General features: G+C 41.9%; 1 long non-coding RNA gene across 1 annotated transcript in view; it reads left to right on the top strand.

Annotated features, from left to right (window-relative positions):
- LOC108449107 overlaps positions 1–18,976 on the top strand; it is a 481,280-nt gene that overhangs the window by 164,971 nt on the left and 297,333 nt on the right. Inside the window, exon 13 of the long non-coding RNA XR_001865227.1 lies at positions 1,505–1,659. This is a non-coding gene — a long non-coding RNA (uncharacterized LOC108449107). The remainder of the gene's footprint in view (positions 1–1,504; positions 1,660–18,976) is intronic.

Genomic DNA, 18,976 nt, shown 5'->3' on the forward strand with positions numbered 1-18,976 from the left:
ATAATGCTGTCTCATTATGCACAGACTTTATGGGAGAGGTTCAGTAATCATTATGAAAAGGTCAGATGCTTCTGTGAAGGGCACCTATAAATGAGTCTATAAATAAATAGTCTGGAAGCCTTTAGGAGAGGCTAACAACTTATTTATCTTTTATCCTGCTGGTTGCAGGGGATGTATAAATGCAAGAGCATACTGCTAATTAGTTTAATGCTGGAATTTTGGTTAGGGGGCACTGAGACACTGCTGGGTGTAGCAGTTGGCTTGATATGACACCTGACCAGCACTTGGCTCATACCAATGCACAGTGTGGCTCCACGAGATCTGTGCTGAGCCTCGCTGGGGACTGTGTTTCTTAATCGGGAAAGGATTGTGTTTATTGTGATAAACACTGCTAAATATATCATCAGCAACTCTGTGGCACCGCTTTTTTCCACTTGGCTTAGAGGAGAAAAGCAACTCTTAGTAATGCTTTTTATTGACTAGTCGGAGTGCTGCTGGTTGTTTGGTTAGCATTCAGAAGTGTCAGCTCTGGACTTGAAGCTGGTTTCATTGCACACTCCGGTGGTGTTTAAGGCAGGTAGTAAAAAACACCTCATTTCCTTTTGAGGTCATTATATTTTTATGGAAGAGGACCCTCCTGATCTGCCTGTATACCAATGGGATGGATACTTTTGTTTGCCACCTGCCTGTGCAACATGTTTTGGCTGCAAGAGAAAGATCTGGGGTAGAGCACAAAAAAATTCTGTGGGGTGCCAAGAGATGGGGGAAGACCTGGGGTGACCGAGAGGATGCCTCTTTGAAAGGCTTCTCCCTTGGGAAGCTTGTTTAATTGCTTCAGTATTGCCTAGCTTTTTGTCACATGAGGTTCAGCACTTCCAGTTGCAGAGAGGCCAACAGTCTCAGTGTGGAGGTTCTCAGAGCCTCTGGCACGAGGCACAATCCTTAACATGCAGCTCCTTAGGAGATCCATCCAACTCCTTGATCTTTGGCTGCAGACTGAAGCACAGAAAAACCACTTGAACTTGACTGTAGGATATAGAGTGTCCCTTTCCTTTTCTCTCTGACTAAGGTGACTGGACTTATAAAGAGTATTCAGTCCCAAAGCATTCTGGTTCTTCTGAATCCAGTCTGCTCCAGGTTTCAAATCTGCTTAGTCCTCTGACTGTTCCCTGTGTCGCATAGTTTAATGCCAGGTAAAGGGAGAAAAAGTCAGTTATTCATTGTCCTACCCTCATCTGTCTTCTGAAAGAATTGAGCCAGGCTGCATGTTTATTTCAAATCTGGTTTAAATATCCAAGTTAAAAGACTGGCCTTTTTCTTTGACAGCCTGATCCCACCTGGGTTTGCTTTTATCAGCAATCTGAATGGAATAGGACTCAAACACACTCAGTGGCTTCATGACAGACAGTCTCATTTCTACCTGCTGGGCTTGCACAGGATGGTACTGGGTGTTGCACTCTTTGCAGATGGGATTTTAATGATTGCAACCTTTCTTCTGTTGCAGCCCTTCCTTTCAGAGAGGTGGGAAGCACATGCATGTGTCGAAGAAGAGAAAGAACAGAGACTACTTGAAAAGGAAAATGCCCTGATGCACTAAGAAAAGAAAAAGCAGACTTTGTTCCTCAGTGCAAGATGACCCATCTCAGGAAGGCAGATTAGGTAAGTAGCTCAATCATCAGACCACTGTCTCGTTTGAGTATCTCAGCATACAAAATGTTCTCCTACTTTGGCATTTGTGCTAGTTTGATTGGGCTGGAGAGAACTGCAGGGCAGCCCCTTTCTCTGATGGCACATTGAGACACTTCAGCCCAAGAAACAGGAGAATGCCCACTACAAAAACATAGAGGAGCTACTGCAAAAGATGCAGCTGAAGAGCCCCTGCATTCAGGAGGGTTCCCAGCTGGTGCTAGAGGAAAGAATTAAGCAGTATGTTAGCACATTACGGATTAGTCTGGCATCTGTCCGGCCCTCCTGAGCACCCAGGACAAGCTTACGGTTGGGGTTCAATTTCCACTTAGGGGCAGTGCCTGAATTGAGCCACCCATATGTATTAATTGAGCCACGTGGGAGTTGTTCCATTGGCACATCCAGCAGAGCAGTATTATTCAGTGTCAGATACAGCAATATCTGCTGGACTCCTCCCTTTGCTAGAAAAACATAGGGCTGAAAAGAGCCTAAGCTTGGGCCCTAGCAAGCTCTGCAGTGTCCACTGTGTGTTGCCTTTCAGTGAGATAAAGGACTACATCTTCCGAATCATTTGGTCATTTGACCTCTTTCTTTTTCCTTGAACGTCTTCCCTCCTCCACCAATCCCCCTTCCCCCCACACAAATCCTTTTCTCACAAGAGACTTCTCCATTTTACTTGATGCCAGCCTTATGTGAATTGTTGAGCCATGTATGAGGTGGGACAAGCTGAAGAGGAGCACAGATGGAGACTTTCCAGATACATACATCACCAGGATCCTCAGAACCTTACAGCAATTCTCTCCTCTCTCACAGGAAAAAAGCTTTTTCTCCTGCAGCTTATTCTTAGACCAGAACAAGAAGATAACTTTTCTTTGCAACTTTAGCCATCAGTGAGGAGTGTTGGATCTTCACTGGAGGGAAACAACACATTTTTGCAAGCAAAGAAAAAAAGTGCTCTGATGACCACTGGAATTGACTTCCCTTTCAAGCAGAACAAAACTTTTTGTCAACCTGAGGCTGCTTTACTTTGGGAATCTCTAGCAACAGTGTTTATAGTCTTTCCAGATGAAATATTTTAAGTTCTTCAGGCTCTGTTTCAGGCATTAGTATGTGTAAATGAGAGTTTTCCAGACCAAACTTCACACCACGTAAAAGTATACGGAGCCAGGGGTAGACAGGACATAGCATTAGCTAGACTTTCATTTACAGTGTGTTATAGTTGTAAGGATCATTCATTCAAGCCCAGATTTTTGCTATTTTCATTACTGCCCAGGTGCTCTCCTGGAAAATTTTCACCTAAGACTTTCACCTAAAGAGCTACTGAGTTAAAATATATGTATCTCATTTTTCCCCCTAGTAAGCTAGTGAAATAAGAGCAGTTTCCTCAACATCTTTCCTGTGTGAAGTTGTTTTTCCTGCAATACCAGCAAGACACTTAATCACTTTACATTTGTTTCCCCTTTTTGAAACAGGCATTAAAGGGTTGGCTTGCTAGGCAGATTTTTAACAAGGATAAATTCAGCTGTACACATGAAGATGGCAGATATTGAATAAGGAAATGCTATCCCACATCAGTATCTCACTGTCCAAGCTGTGGCCTGGCTATGGGAGTTGCCAAGTAGCTCACATCAACCAAAGTATTCTTAAGTAAATGATAATATTTTTTTGTCTCAAGATGGATGATGATCAATTTGGTGCTGGCTGACATTTATATTTGCAGTCCTTTCAATTTTTCAGAAAGGGAATTTTTTTTGCGTTTGCTAATGGAGGAGAAGTGGGGATATTTGTTCTACGAATGCCTGCTCTAGACAGAATATTTCATCTCTATTTATATTTCTTCTTTCTACAGTGGGCACAAACATTGTTGTCTCATTATTCATAGAGTTCAGAGGAATAAATAAGCAATAGTGATGAACAGGCCAGATTTCTTATTTAGAGGTTCAAGATCAACAAGGCAATGAATAAATAGGACAAACAGATTTAGCCAAGGCTTACAGTGTATTAACTTCATCTCATTTCTCGTTAGTTTGGTATCGAGCTTGTCTTATAGTCTGCTGCAGTCGTACTGTATATAAAAGTCTGCTCTGAGGAGCAAGTTGGTAGCTTCTGGGATTTATAAATATTGATGGCTGAATGTGGCTCCTGCATGTGTCATGACATTTCACACTGGAAAAGAAGAAAGTTGCAGCAGCTGTGAAGCATCCCAAGATCCCTTGCCATCAGCCTTTTTTCCTCTACTGTTCAGCCTTTCTTTTCCACCCTCCTGAGAACAGAGACGTCTTTCTTTTTACATGGGTCTGAACCTGCTTGGGAAATAAACATCTGCACACATAAAGGCTAATAGCTAACTGTTAATTTTAGGCTTCTCTTGTTAAAAGTCCCACCTCTTACATGCACCTTTGTGCTGTGCCCTCAGGCATGGTCAGAGGTTATGCTCTTCCGTGTCTTGGATGGAAGTGTCAGAGCTGTAATGGCTCTGTTCTGTGAATTAGTTCCTCGAATTCTTTCTCAGTCCTGGAAATAAACAATAGGCAGGTCTTGTTTCCCTAAGAAATGAAGCACGCACCCTTCTATTTCTGCAAAGATCACCAGGTTTAAGAGAACAAAGCAGAAGATACTTGCATGTATCTTGCATACTCACTGAAATGGGAGTGACACTGTTCTTAAAAGCAGAGGTGTAGAGAGCAATCCAGGCTATTGATTTTTGAACCAATCCCTTTTGTTCCATGGGAGAAAGTAATTCATTCTTACATTACACTATGGTTACATTAGATATTGGAAATTTGTATAGCAAGACAAAAAGGAATTGCTGCCCTAAAACTTATGTAAGTCTGCATCTTCTCTGGAAAAATCCCTGGGTAGCTGCAGAATTGGTGACATCTCATCAGCTCCGAGCAGGAATTGTTCCAAAAGAGGGTTCCTGAGTGCTTTGTCATGCAAGTTTGCGGTTTGGACAAGAGCAGCTGAACACTGGTCACCGTCTGACAGCTGCCTGTGCTGCAGCTTCCTCCTGTAATGAGCAAGTCAGAGTGCTTTGTATTTTTGTGTTTATATGTGTCTCTGTCTCAACAGCTCTTGTAACACTGTCTTGCTGTGGAAATTGGCTGTTACAACAAATGCTGTACTAACTGGTGATGAGACGTTCTAGGAAGCAGCTCTGCTTGTAGCTATGATAAATGAACAGAAGGGCTATTTCATAGTGCTTTTTGGGGAGAAAAAAGAAGTCCTGCTTCCCCTCATTGTCTCTATTTTTGAAAAGGGTTATGTTTATTTCTTCTTGGTTTGTTGTTTTGTTGGGTTTTTGTTGGTTTTTTTTTTTTCTGACTGCTAGACCACCAGAGCAGGCCAGTATTTGGGAAATTTTCCCAGAATATGTTGACACAATCAGCTTGCTGTCTATCAGTGTCCACAGCTGCTGTTCTGGAAAGAGAAAGGGACCTGCTTATTATTCACTGATGGTCTGTTGAATGCTTAGAGGCAAGGACTCCCAATTTTCCTGTCACCTAATTCCTTCATTTATTCTTCTGAGGAGAAAGCAATCCTGTTCGGGAGATACAAAGGGGATATAATGGGGTAGAGTTGGGATACTTCTTTTCTTAAGGTAATTCCACCCTATTTTAAGACATATGGGTGAATGGGGAAGAGATTTCTTGCCCAATTACTGCTCAGCAGTGTGGGGTGCACAAGCTTAATATCTGTGACTGGCTGACAAAGTACTGGTCTGCTTTTGTCTCCTCCTATAAAAAATACAGTCTGGATTCAGAGACAGAGTGGCATTTGTTGCCCCCTCTTGTCACACATCTGTGTGCATGTATGCTTGTGTCTGTCCCCACTTAATTACAATTAAACCCAGTGCCTGGATGCAGCCCAGAAGTCTCACGTGTGCTTCTGTGAATTTTATGAAAATGAGTGTCCAGATGGAAAACAACTGCCCTGCTGAGGAAAGGCCTTCCAAATTCATGCTGTGTTACACTTTGGGGAAGCCACACAGTGGAGCTTCTTGGGTCATAGGATACATTAGCTCTGTTGAACTCAAAAACCTACCTGTTGGGAGTGTTTGGTTTTCAGACTGCCAACAAACCCCTAAAATCAATTGGTTGTGCAGCTCTACTTGCAGTACATATTTTCCTGCTGTTCACAGGTAGAAGCTATTTTCTGTTATCCCTAATTATTTTTACATTCAGCTTTTCCTGCTGGCTGAGGCCAGCACCGCTTTTTGTGCAGGAATTAGATCCCAGGTACTTTCTGAGTTTTTCAAATCTGCTGTAAACTGCTCTGAATACCTGCAAGGGTATTTGTTTGTGTCTAGCAAGCTTGATGGGGAAGGAGAAAGGCTGACAACTGCTTAGTCTCCCTCAAAAACTTTGGCATTACACTCTGGGGTAAGTAAAAGTCCACTTCTTCTTCCTATGGCCCGAGCTTCATATTTCTTAGATTCAAATCGATCTTCACAGTTCAGCTCAGAAAGCAGGAAAATGTTATTGTTTGGTTACACTGACTTAGTACATTGTGTTTATACCTATTGATGTACGCACATGTACTGCAATCTGTTTGAAGATTGATCCAGGACTTTACATTTCTTAAAATTAAGCATTTTCCTTTGCTGTAGAGATCTTCTGTGTTGTGTGGGGTGTGGCTGTTTCACAATGGGGAAATGAGGCAAGGCTGGGGGCTAATTTTCCAGCAGTTATCATGGCACTAAAGTTTGGATAACCCAAGCAAAATATACTATGCTGCAGCTGTGTCTTTTGAAGACAATTGTCCTGCTAAGGAAAATGGCATCGAGAAGAATGTTTCCAGTTAATTTGATATGTTTTTCCCAAAAACTCACCCATTAGTTTCTTTATTTGCCAGGCTGAAGGGGATCCTCCCCATCACCTCTCACTCTCCTCCTGCCACTTGCTCTACTTGTTCCTCATCTGCCTAACTCCTTTTTTGCCTGTCCTTAGCTTCGCGTCCCTAATTCCATCTCTCCGCAAGTGGTTTCCCAGGAAGGAGATGGCACATTTTGAGGCTCGTGCTAAGCTGCCCAGCGGCTGCCCAGTTGCTTGGCAGGGCACAGGGCACAGGGAATTGCTGAACTCTTCTACTCAGCCCCAATTTTCACAGTTTGCTCCAATTCATCTGAGTGATTTCTACCTTCCCTTCCAACTCAGTTGAAACCAGGTGAGCAACTCAAATGCTTTTAAGAGGAACCTTTCAGAAAGGCACACTGCAACCAAGCAAACATACACACTTAGAAAACCAGAGCCAGAAACATGCTGCTCCACCTAAAAAAGTAAGAACATAATGGGATGTTCTCACCCCAGCAGAGTGTTTCAGGGTGATGTGTGAGAGCAAAATTGGGAACTCTGCCTCTATCTCCGCCCTGTCCAGTAGCTATCCTAGAAGCAAATAATTTGGTAATTTCATTCTTACAAGTTCAGCTCCCCTAAATGACCTTTAAAATTTATTTGCTTCATTTACTTGGGTTTTAAGAGATTATACTTAAGTAATGCTTTGCCGCATTTAATGTTTTGTTGTATTTTAATTTAGTCGGTAATGATGGTCTATATTAAATAATAGTAGCAACATCTAAAATTATTAATCAAAAAAAAGATGACAGATAATGCATGTTAAGTTCTCTCTGTATTTTGAATCATTTATCTCCCAGGTAACATAAGAAGAATGTTAAATACTACTGGAACACATTCCTCGGCTGATGTAAATCGGCAAATGTACAGCAGCTGAATTTCTGGCCCATTATGTTTTTCTATGAAAGATGTCTTTGCCTTCTGAGTATTAATTATCCATGATTCTTTTACTTTTCTTGTTTTCTGCCTTTGCAGGTGCTGCTAATTCTTTCAATTTCTTCCAGAAATGGGAAAATTTATCTATATTAGGAAATGTGTTCTTCCTTTCTTCAGTAAGCTGCATTTTCATTTTTGGCATCCATATTTAAATCCTAATGCACATAAAGATATGAATGATGTGGATTTTACTGCTGACAGTTTTAAATCCTACCATGCATCAGCTGCATAGACAGCTTAACCCCTTCTTGTTCTGGCAGAAAACCATGTATTATTTTGCAAAAGATGACCATGTCACACAATGCACAGATGTCTCTCTCAACAAACTGCCCCCATCTTCAAGTCCCAAAATTAAATCAGGTAATAAATGATGCAGCAAGGCTGGGTGCTGGAGGGGGGATGAAGCAAAGGCTCAGAGTCCCTTACCCCACAGCCTGCTGGCACTAGCAGATGCACCAAAAGCTCCCACCCAAAGGGATTCAGTTGAAGAGGTTCCTTTCCTCTTCCCTGATTCCCCCTTCAAAAAAGCTCAGGGTGAAGCCCACAATTTCCAAGCTCTGGAATAACTCCCCGTGTCCTCCTGCTGTGTGTGAGGGGCATTTCAAGCATGAGTGGGTTGTAAGCCAGGGCAAGGAGTATCCCATGCTTCTCCAGAGGAATTCTTCACTGGTGACCTGCATCCAGCAGGCATGATTGGAGCCACAGCCATGGCAGAAACCCCCTCCCCACAAGCCTGTGTGTGCGGTTTGCCACCTCTCAGTGTTTCCCTCAGGAGCTGCAGCCTGGATAGAACAGGGGAGAGGGTTAATCCTTCTGCCTCTACAAGAGTTTAATTGGAAGGGAATTGTCTTTAACTTAATTTCCTCTCTTGTCTCCGCTCAAGCCTAGTGGATCAAAAGAAATGCAAATTGAAAGATAATATTTTGGATGTGCCTGATTTTAAAGTTCAACATGAATAATCTTTCATGCCTCTGACTTAATGTCTGTATCATTTTTGTCACAGAAGTCTTGAAACAATTAGTATCTCCTTGTTAAAATAAATTTAAATAAAAAGAATTTACTTTTCATCAAGAGAGGAAACCTGAGTAATGCTCTCATGGTATTAAAACACAGCTACTAATTACCTCATGTTATCAAACCTGACATTATCCTTTACAGTAAAATACCATAAGTTTTATTTTATAATGAGAGGGCGAAGACCCAGTTACTAAAAAGTATCAAGCTACTGTATGTTGGGTGCCACTGTACTGCAGAGTTTATTCACAAAGAAATTCAATTGGCTGATTGTTAGATTACTGTTTAATGCAATTTAATATAAACCCCTTCTTTTCCTTTTTCTTTCCTTCTCCTTTCTTTCATTGTTGTTTTGAATTATAGCAGTAAGAAAGTATTTTTCAAGTGGTTAACTTAAGTTTGCTTTCCAACACCTCTTTATTTTCGAAGAAATGAATTCAAAGGTTCTGTTTTCTTTTTAGTGCTTGTGAAAATGAAGGATAGTTGTGCCTGCACTACAAGAAGGGTGATTTGGGTAAATGTCTCTGAGGCAGCTTGAGTCAATTTAGCTTAGACTTGCCCTGAAATTCTCTATTGCTTTGCTGCAAACCTTCCCAAGAGAAAAGATTTACTCTTGCTGAGCTCTATTGGAGTAGAAGGTAGTTTTGTTGGTGCCCTACATTATGGCTGACAAAAAGGGTAGAGAAAAATGCTACATTGAACCACATCAATGGGGGGGAGAAAAGATTTACTCACTTTTTCTCCACATGTTCATCTTGGGGTGATGGATGTCAGTTGTCATCTCTAAAATTCACATCAGACTTACCCAAGAAATCTCTAAGTATTTTGTATTGATGGTTTTCCAAGAATTCTTCATTTTCAAAACACACACAAGATATTTTTCCATAACTACTTGACTGCAAATACTAGAACCCTACATTTTGGCTGACACATTGGTAGAATAATGCCCAGGCCTACATTCAGCCCTAGCTTGGGAAGGCCTAAATAAAAATTTATAGATGGAAAAAAAGAAAACCAAAAACCCCGTCTCCTTCTCTGCCATTCGGACCATACTGTCCTGAGAACGTGCTCCAGGTCTGCACCATGGAACATATGGGAAGGCAAAGTTTGGAGACAAAACAAAGGGAGAAGATGCAAGGGTAAATACTGTTTTTCCATTACCATGGCACTTATTCAAGATTGGGAGAAATAAGTTGTGCCTGCTCTTGGAACAGAGCCACTCGTTTGCTCATGCAGAGACATCTCTCAAGCCAGCTGTGCTGCCTCGGAGTTCCTTGTTATCAACTCTTATGAGCGTGGGGGAAAGCAACAAAATCATGACAATGATAAATGCTGCTTCTTTACACACTCACACGGTGCCAGCACAGTCTGCGGTCCAAAAGCCCCACTGTGGTCTGGCTCTGAGTAAACAGAGTTATTAGCAGTCATGGGAGGCTGAGAGGTTGGAGGTTTGAGCTGACCAGTTGTTACAGAAAAACAACAGATTCCTCCTCTTTTTGTTTTTTACTTGGGCTCCTTTTATTGCTGAATCTTTCACACTCTGGAGAAGAGCACTGCTGTTGTCTGGTGGCTAAAAGCAAAATCACACAAAGGAGGAAGAGAAAGGAGAGTAAAACAAAGGCGTCTCTTGACCCCAGCTCATTAACAAATGCAGCAAGTGATCCCGTAGGCACACCAGGTAGTGCCCCTGGGCTGGCACGGTGCCCATCTGTGCCATCTGCTGAGTATCAAACCTTCCTCTGCTTCCCATCATGTAGAACCTGCTGCAGCCAGGCACTGCTTTCCTGCTGGAATCACTGTGGCACACAGCCAGCCCAGGTTAGCAGTTTGAGGACTTTTGCTATAAAAAAGGGGAAGAGGGGGACGAGGGTGCATTACATCTTTGTATTTTCTCAGTTATAATCTCTGCTATGGTATTTTTGAGTGTAATAGGACATGTCCCTAGCTATTTACAACAGGTCAGGGCAAGTTTCCTGCTTCCCATATGCCATCTCACTGAAATGGCTCTTTTTGTTTGCTGAGTACAACTTTAGATGCAGGTTAGTGAAACAGCCACGTTGGAGTCATTGATGTGATTACTGGGTTGAAGGAGAACAATAAATAAAAATATGTTGTGTATATTATAAGATGTAGGACTCAAAATGACGGGCTGTCATATAAAAGTGGGAAAGAAATAGGAAATTGAGACCCAAAAAAAAGGCAGCAGTAAAAAGCTTGGTATTTTATTCCATGTCAGATGGTTTCTTTTCTATCTAAACTGGAATGTTTCCTAAAACAATATTGTTTAAGGAAACAGCTGGTCCATCAAAATGTTTTCCTTCTGCTGTGTATCATCTGCCCAGCGTTTTGCTCTGATCAGAAAGGTAAAGAGTATGCGAACAGAGGAGGTTGAGGGAAGAAACATTCCATGCCTCTAAACAACAGTGCAGCAGCTCCAAGCAAAGTCATAGAATTATAAGGGAAATTCACTAATAAATTAAGCATTGACATTTTCAGAAGGAGAAAATACATCCCAAATATAATAATTTTCTTTCAGGTTTTACAAAGCCACAGCATCAGTACTTCAAATCAATAAGAACGTTAAGACTAGTGTCCGAGATTCCAGTAAAGCCATCTAATTTCCACAGTGCAAGGAATTTCCAACAAATTTTGTAAAATCCATAAATCTAGAAGTCTTCCATGTGAACAGAATCTTGCTGTTCTAGTCCTAAAAATTGGAACTATAAGATGGTACAAAATGTTTTGAAATGTCATGTGACTGTCCCCTTGGATCAGATGTTGTTAAAAAAGCCTGTTAGGGCTGGAAAGTTAGGTTTTAGTTCAACTTCTGCTGGTCTGTGTTAAAGAAGAGTTTGATTTAGAAATCCTTCTGTCTAAAAAAACTCAGCTTTTTTTGGGGCAGTGCCCTGTTTCTCCACAGAAGAGTTTAATTTCCAGTCTCATAAGCCTGGGTTCTTCTGAGAACTCTCAGCTCTGGCATTTTACCTTTCGGGGTTTATTTCTGCTTGCAAAGCTGGAAATCTTGGAGACATATCAAAATTAAAAGCAGGATGGGCAAAAGAGGTGTTTTGCCAGGAATAGTGCAAGTTTTACATGATGTTACTTTTAGATTGCTTTTCTTTTAACCTGAATGGGCTCACTATACTTCATAGCACTTGCAAGAATGGCTCATACATGGATGTGTGATGTTGGGTATGAAGTGTTAGGCAGACACCCTAATACATACCGTAATATTTAAATAGGATGAACGCTGAGTGACACCTAGTGAGTTATTAACTCTTATTTTGTTCATTTTGCCATCTGTCTTTCTTGCTAAGCTTCTCATAATCTCAAATGCAGATCCAGTAGTTTAGCTGATTTTGTTCTGAAGCAACTCTGATGGACCAAAACCAAAGTTTTCAAGGCAGACTTGCCAAGTTTGCCAATGTTGATCTGGAAGTCAAATACCCAGGTGTTTTGAAGGGTGAAAATGCTGGAAACTGCATATTTCACTGAGAGTTTTGAGTCCTTTTCAGAACCTACCATGCATATTGCCACCTCTCCCTGAGATCCTTTGAAGAATACAATTCTAAATGTGTATGTTGAGCATTTAAAAATTAGCCTTTGGGTTCTTTTTGGAAACAACTCTGCAGCTCTTTTGAACAGAGTTAAGGTAACTACTGCATCCCCTGAACTCTGCTGATATAGTGCAGACAGGAAAAAAAAAACATCAATGCCTTGCATCAACACTTAATTGCGTTTGACTAAAGCACACATTTGCTGGAAGCATGTACTCCAAAAACCATGCAGATGTAATTTAAAAATGTTGAAATGAATTGGCTAGAGCTTTTTGGTTTTGCTAAAATACAAGCCAATGCTTTTACATTTAAAAAATGTCATTTCTGTTTCAAGAGATTTGTTTGAGACTGTAACCACAGCCAAAGAACGGCTGTACCACACAGGGACAGGAAGGAAACTCTTGTCTTTTCCCCGAAAATTCATGGAAAACCCATAGTTTCTGATCTTGCTGCAGCTGATTTACTACAGCTTTAACTTGGTAATCTAAAGTCATATGTCGGAGACTTAACATTGCTTTAGTTTTACCAAAACTCTTTCTCTTACGTACCTTGGCATCAGCTAAAGTTGGGGTCATTCTTTTTTCCAGAGCAGGATGACAGGATCAGAATCCCCCTGACCCTGCCATGGCAGCCACTGCTTGGGCTGGACACTCAGACAGAAGCAGTCCCAGGAAAGCGTGCTCAGAGTAGTTCCTGCAGCTGAAGAAAGAGCCTACACCAACCCCAGGGCTTGCCTGTGGGTCAGCACACTGCTTTTGGAGGAGATTTTTAAGCTGTGTGACTTCAGACTCGAAGGATTACATCATGGTGAAGTAGGGTACTGCAGTTACTGTGGAGCGGCACAGCATTTGGTCTGGGCTAACTGGAAATTGTTCACTTTTTTATTTTTCCAAGGAAAATGTCTCTTCAGCCTGACTTAAAGCATTCACTTCAATGTCCACCAAGGGTTTCAGGTTGCTCATTTGGGGATTGCTACTTTAGGTTTTGCCCTTTTTGTGTGCCACCTCCAGACATTACTTTTTGAACCCACAGGCATGCAGTACTCCAGCATGTCTCATTTTTGCCTGCCTTTCTTAGGCAAAATTGCTCATCAGACAACCAGAATTTTCAGTTTCCATCTGCCCCAAGCTGGGCCTTGGGCTGTAGGAGTAACTGCAGGCTGCTGATCTCCTAAGAAGCACAGGAGTTGGGGCCTAACTGTGTCAACAGTGCCAAGAGTATTTATCTCTTTTTGGTAAGTACACGCAATGTGGACACAGATGTAGCTTTTATGTAGCCCTCCTTTAGGTGAGCATCTAAAGTTCTTCTCCAAATGCTCCCTTGAGCCTATGATTTGGGTGAGTACATTCCATAACAGTTCCAGTCTGTGCTGGAAATGTTCATATAGCAAAATCTACTCAGGGTTTCTACTAGTTGTGCTGGACTTGGTAGGTGGTGTTGTGTGGAGAGTGTACAGCCTGAGCAGAGTTGTGTGGGGGCACTTGGGCTGACATGTTCCAACTTCAGAGTTGTGTGTGGAATTAAAGGCAGCAGGGAGAGCTGCAGGGCTCCTTTTCCTGAATGATAGAAGTCCTTCTCACCAGACGCAGGGAAGCTGGAATTGCTGTATGGCCCCCTGTACTGATACAACACCGTTTCTAACATTTAAACAACAGTTTAACTTTTCTGGGGAGAAAATATCTCTAAAATTTCTGGGGAAAAAGTGAAGTAAACCTTCAGAAAAATGCAAATGGAAAGCTTGCATTTATGTAAAATGGAAACATGCTGCGAATCATTGGAGAAAACCTATATTTTCTTGCCAATTATAACAATATTAGGTAGCAGTGAAGGTTTCCAAGGCAACCTGGCCACGGGTGCATTCATGTGGAGTCTGTGACTACCTGCTTTGTCAAGCCAATGGATGCATGTCAGAAGGTGGTGTGGGGGGGGAGTACAGATAATTTCGTCAATCTACACTACAAAAACTATTTAAAAGCAGAGGGTTGGGGGCTTTTTTTTGTTGTTGTTGTTTTTTTGGTGTATGTCTGATTGTGCTGAGCATTTCACTGCTTTTCTAGAATAGTCAAGACATAGGAATAGGCAAATGTGTGGGAGGCAGACTGAAGACAGCTGGCTGGTGGGGTGCCTGTGGTTACAGGAGGCCTTCTGGGCAAGTTAGTGTGAAGTCTGCTCATAAATTCTCTGTAGATGTAAACAAATGTACAGCATCTTCCCTGAATAAACTTTCTTCTTCCTTTTACCTGACCTGACACTGGCCTGCATTTCCCAAGGTGCTAAACCAAAGGAGTTCTTCCAACACCTAGGTTTCTTGCCTTCAATTGCAGCACTTGGTACTGTCTTGTCTTTTCCTGCCCCTCATTCCTCTCCAACGCATCTTTATTTGGTGTATTGGAGTTTTTCTGGCCTCTCCAGCTGTCTTGTGAAGCACAGAGAGCAAAACACATGGTGTGGTCCTCCCATATGTTTTCTTCAGGCCATCACTCTTTTTTCCTCTGAAGAGTCATTGCAGTTAAATGTTGTATGAGGACCCTGCTGTCAGTCTCCAGGGAATTCACTGCCTTGTCTTTGACCTTTTAAAAACTTCCGAGAACTGCAGATTAGGTTTGTTTAGAAAAAAAGAAAACATCAGGGCTGCCCAATAGCTGATACAGCTGTCAGGAAAATAAAAAAAAAAACAGCCCCTTAACCACCCAAGGGAACTGAGAAAGGAACATGGGTCATGTTCATCAGTCTTGACTGCTTTCCAGATTGCCAAGGCAGCTGTGACACAGCCATGATGTAGAGCAGTCCGTCCCTCACTTTAGCTGGTCAGGTAAGCTGAGCCTGCAGGTCTGAACTGACATCGGAGCAGGGCAGATCACGGGGGGACGCAGGTGTAGCCTGAGATTTGGCTGAGAGTTTCCACTGTTCTTCAGTAGCAATCCCCTCTCCAAATTATTTTTGATCCAGGAAAAGCAGAGAGGATTCCCAATTCTCTTTCTCTAAACCAGAACTGTTGCAGTAGTGAGTTCACTGTAACTTTGCAACTTCCCCTGGGAATTAAATAGTCAGAGGAGGTGTTCAATGAGCGATTATTCAGGTATAGAAAAATGCCTGTGTGATCCCTCCTGGCTCTGGCATGAGGGCTCCAACCACACTGAAACTCTGCTAATGTGCACAGCCATGTTCCTTACTCAGCACTGCTTTCAGAGTAGCCATGGCAGCTGCTGTGTGCAGCAAATGTCAGTCACACCCTGAGCACCCAGAAGTAAGCTTGAAGCGAGAAATTAGGTTGCTGGTGCTTAAATTATTTCACCTAACCATTGCCTTTTACTGTGGATTACAAAATGTCCTCTGTGCATGCAGATGTGCATGTTCACACACATCTAACTCAGCTCAAGAGCTCACACCTTTGTGCAGTGAAAACCCACCCAGCTAACCAAGCCAGAAAAATGTACCCATCGACCTTCCCAGAGATTTTTCTCTGCCCTGGCTGTCCTGAAATTTTAGGCATAAGCCTGGTTTTTCCTTGCTCATGGGCAAGGCAAGATAAAACTTGGAAAGAGTCAGCCTAGATTGTGTCCTTTCGGTACCTGAAAGGGGCCTGCAAGAAAGCCAGAGCGGGATGTTCTCCAATGGCATGTAGTGATAAGAAAAGGAAAAATGGCTTTAACCTGACAGAGAGTAGGTTTAGATTGGATATTAGGAAGAAATTTTTTCCTGTGGGGGTGGTGAGGCACTGGAACTGGCGTCTCAGAGAAGCAGTGGGTGCCCCATCCCTGGACGCTTATAGAGGGCATCTCAAGGTGGCAGTAGCTGTTAAACATTGAATAAGTTATTGAATGCTTGGGCCCAAGTGGTACAGGTGCTTCTGACACTTAAGTCTGGTGTTTGAGGCTCTCAACCACCTTAGTGTCCCACATTATTTGGTATTTTGGGTTCCAGAGAAAGGTGCCTCAAGCTCTTGCCTCTGGAGGCAAAATCAAACACAGGATTGAATTGCCTTTCCCTTTTACAATATGGGACACTTGACAGAGCTACAGAAATCCCATTTGAAAAGTGATAGCTGTTGATTTTCTGCTTGCTGAGAATTATTAGTATTTTTTCTATCCTGCAAAACCAGCCATTAAATCAGCAAAATGCTTTGGCATTAGAACCATTTGGAATGTAAAAAATACTGCTGCTTCTTGTTGAGCGGCAAATGTTCAGTTGCAAAGTTAAGGGAAAATCTAAAAGTATGAATAATGATTTTACTTCGGAAGACATTTTACAAGTAAACATACTACAATTGTAGCTACAAATCAGATAATTGCTGAACATTTTAAAACCCAGGAGTATAAAATTAAAAACAATAAAATCAAATTTAAGTCCAAACAAATAACAGGGGAGTTCTAAGTAAAAGGTTCGTATTATTGATTTTTTTTTTTATGGACCATTTCTTTATCTCTAAAACCTCAAATATCACATAGTGGTCCCTAATCATCTATGTTATACTTAAATGAGCATATACTTTAACATAAAGTGGTTTACAGTTGGTTTTTCTATTACTGCATAAGAAATGTATCCATGAAACATAAAAAGGTCAAACACTTCAATGAAATAACTTTTAAAAATAATACAGTTTTACAGTCATACATAAATACATGTATTTTATTATGTCAAAGAATATGAAATAATATAGCTCAGTGTTAAACTGCAAGTCTTTCAAGGAGGATACATTAGCTTTAAACTGGGATATATGATCATTGAAATACATTATTTCTCCTTTGGACTTTACATTTCCAAGTGAAAGGCTTTTCTTCTCCCTACTTCCCATCTTTTTTCCCCACTCATAAGAGTTTATCTATCAAAGTACAAATATGTCTTGTCATCATGTATCTTAGTAATGACTAATTAGAAACTGGGGACTGTGCTGGCCCCCTGCATTGTGTCCAACTCAGTGGCCCAGCTCTGCAATGCCAGAACATCCCTGTTGTTCTGACACACACTTTGAGAGGGTCCTAGCAGCTGGGGCGGGGAGGAAAGCTGAGGTGCAGCCCAGATGGAGGTGACAGAGAGGTTTCAGAAGTATCCCCAGCTGAGATGAGACTTTGACTGAGGGGAGCACACAAAGAGAGAGTGCTTATGTTGATGGATGTGAAATATTCATCAGAGCTCCCTGAGAAGGTAGAAGGAAAGGGAGAAGAGAACAGAAAATATACCTTGTATTTGTATTTGGTCCTCCTGTTTGCCTGTGACAAATTATGGCTTGGTCTGAGCTGATCCTCAGAGAAGTTTCAAATCTCTGGATGGGTTTTGTAACTTCTGGCAAGTCTATAGCAGCCCAGATCTCTCTGCCGAGCTGCCAGCTAGTTCCTTCTGTATAGGCTGCCTGCATGTCCCCCTTGACTGTGGGATCCCAGGAATACAGGTTCCCAAAGCATCCGCTGTTGCACTGTTAACTAATATCTCTAGGCCATACCCAACCTAAATTTTCTGCAACTAATTAAAAGGGTAAGTTTATTTCTAAGGAGCAGCTGTTCACAGAGTTGGGAGGTAGAAGTAAGGTAAAAAGCATTCCCATTCCCTACAAAAAAAACCTACACATCCTTCCTCGAAGCAATCAATAAGTTTAATTAGAGTGGTTAGGAATGAACTATGAAAGCGGCAAAGTTAGTACCAGATAAATTAGGGAAATATTGGGACAGGAGATATATTTGTGACATTTTTAACAGAAATCTGACGTAGGTAATTGCCAGTGCTACTTGTTATGAAGGGGAGGAGTGCATGCATCAGGGCCTTGCAGCAGTGGAAGAAAAGTCTGTTATAATCCGTCCATTTCACACACTGCCCAGAAGTAATTGGAGGGGAGTGTGGTAAAACACCCACGCCACCCTGCTTGAAAATACTGGTGTTCTCTTGCTGATTACCCCCTGAAGTCAATGGCTAACACACAGGTTTGGTATCATGCAGTATGATATAATCCTCCTGTGTGCGAGTCATTGCACTTTGCATGTACACTTCTTCTCCTTCTAGTACAGAAAGAAAGCAGTTCAAAATAAGCCACATCTCTTCATTCCCTCTGGCAGCTGTGCTGGAACATACATCTTAAAAATGCTTAAATATGATTTTTAAGGAGATCATCTCGCAAATGATGAGCACGGTTCTAAGATGTTCAGATTCTACAGTAGTGTAGCGGGTTTGGTTTGTAACCAGGCAGAAACACCAATTTAGTGTAGTGGGTTTGATCCAAAATACTCATTACTGTTTACCTTCTGTGAGATAAGAATTAGGAGAAATGCAAAGCAGGCACCAAACTTGAAAGAATATAAAGAAGTTTATTAACAGACCTAAAAGAAGAAAAAAAAATTATACCACCTTCAGAACTCTCCTCCTCCCCCCACCTTCCTCCCTTCTCCCACTGACAATGTGAAAAGACAACCCTTAAGATGTTCAGTCTGTTTACCACTTCCATAATAACCTTGTTCAGTCCATTTAGAAAGAGAAGTCTCTTCTTGCTCATGCTATGAAAACATTATCACAACGAGACAGCCGCCCACTTCCAAATATTGTTCAGTCCATTTAGGAAGAGGAGTCTCTCTGCCTGCGTGTGAGTCCTTTCCCCCGACTTGCAGCTTTTCCCGCAACTGCTTTCGAGGGTCCACTCTTGAAGTTTTTTGGGGTACAATTTTAAGGTTGAGCCGTTCAGAAACAAAAACAGAGGCCCTTCTCCTTCCCTGGGAGCAAAGGGTCTTCATCATCTTCATCGTTAGGACTATCTCTGGGAGCATCTCTAGGAACTGAGGTTTTCTCCTTTCCCATTTGGAGCAAAAGTCCTCATCTGGTTCATCTCTAGGGACTGAGGTTTTCTCCTTTCCCGTTTGGAGCAAAAGTCCTCATCTGGTTCATCTCTACGGACTGAGGTTTTCTCCTTTCCCATTTGGAGCAAAAGTCCTCATCTGGTCCATCTCT

The sequence above is a fragment of the Corvus brachyrhynchos genome, unplaced genomic scaffold, assembly GCF_000691975.1.
Source record: "Corvus brachyrhynchos isolate BGI_N302 unplaced genomic scaffold, ASM69197v1 scaffold229, whole genome shotgun sequence".
Taxonomy (NCBI): domain Eukaryota; kingdom Metazoa; phylum Chordata; class Aves; order Passeriformes; family Corvidae; genus Corvus; species Corvus brachyrhynchos.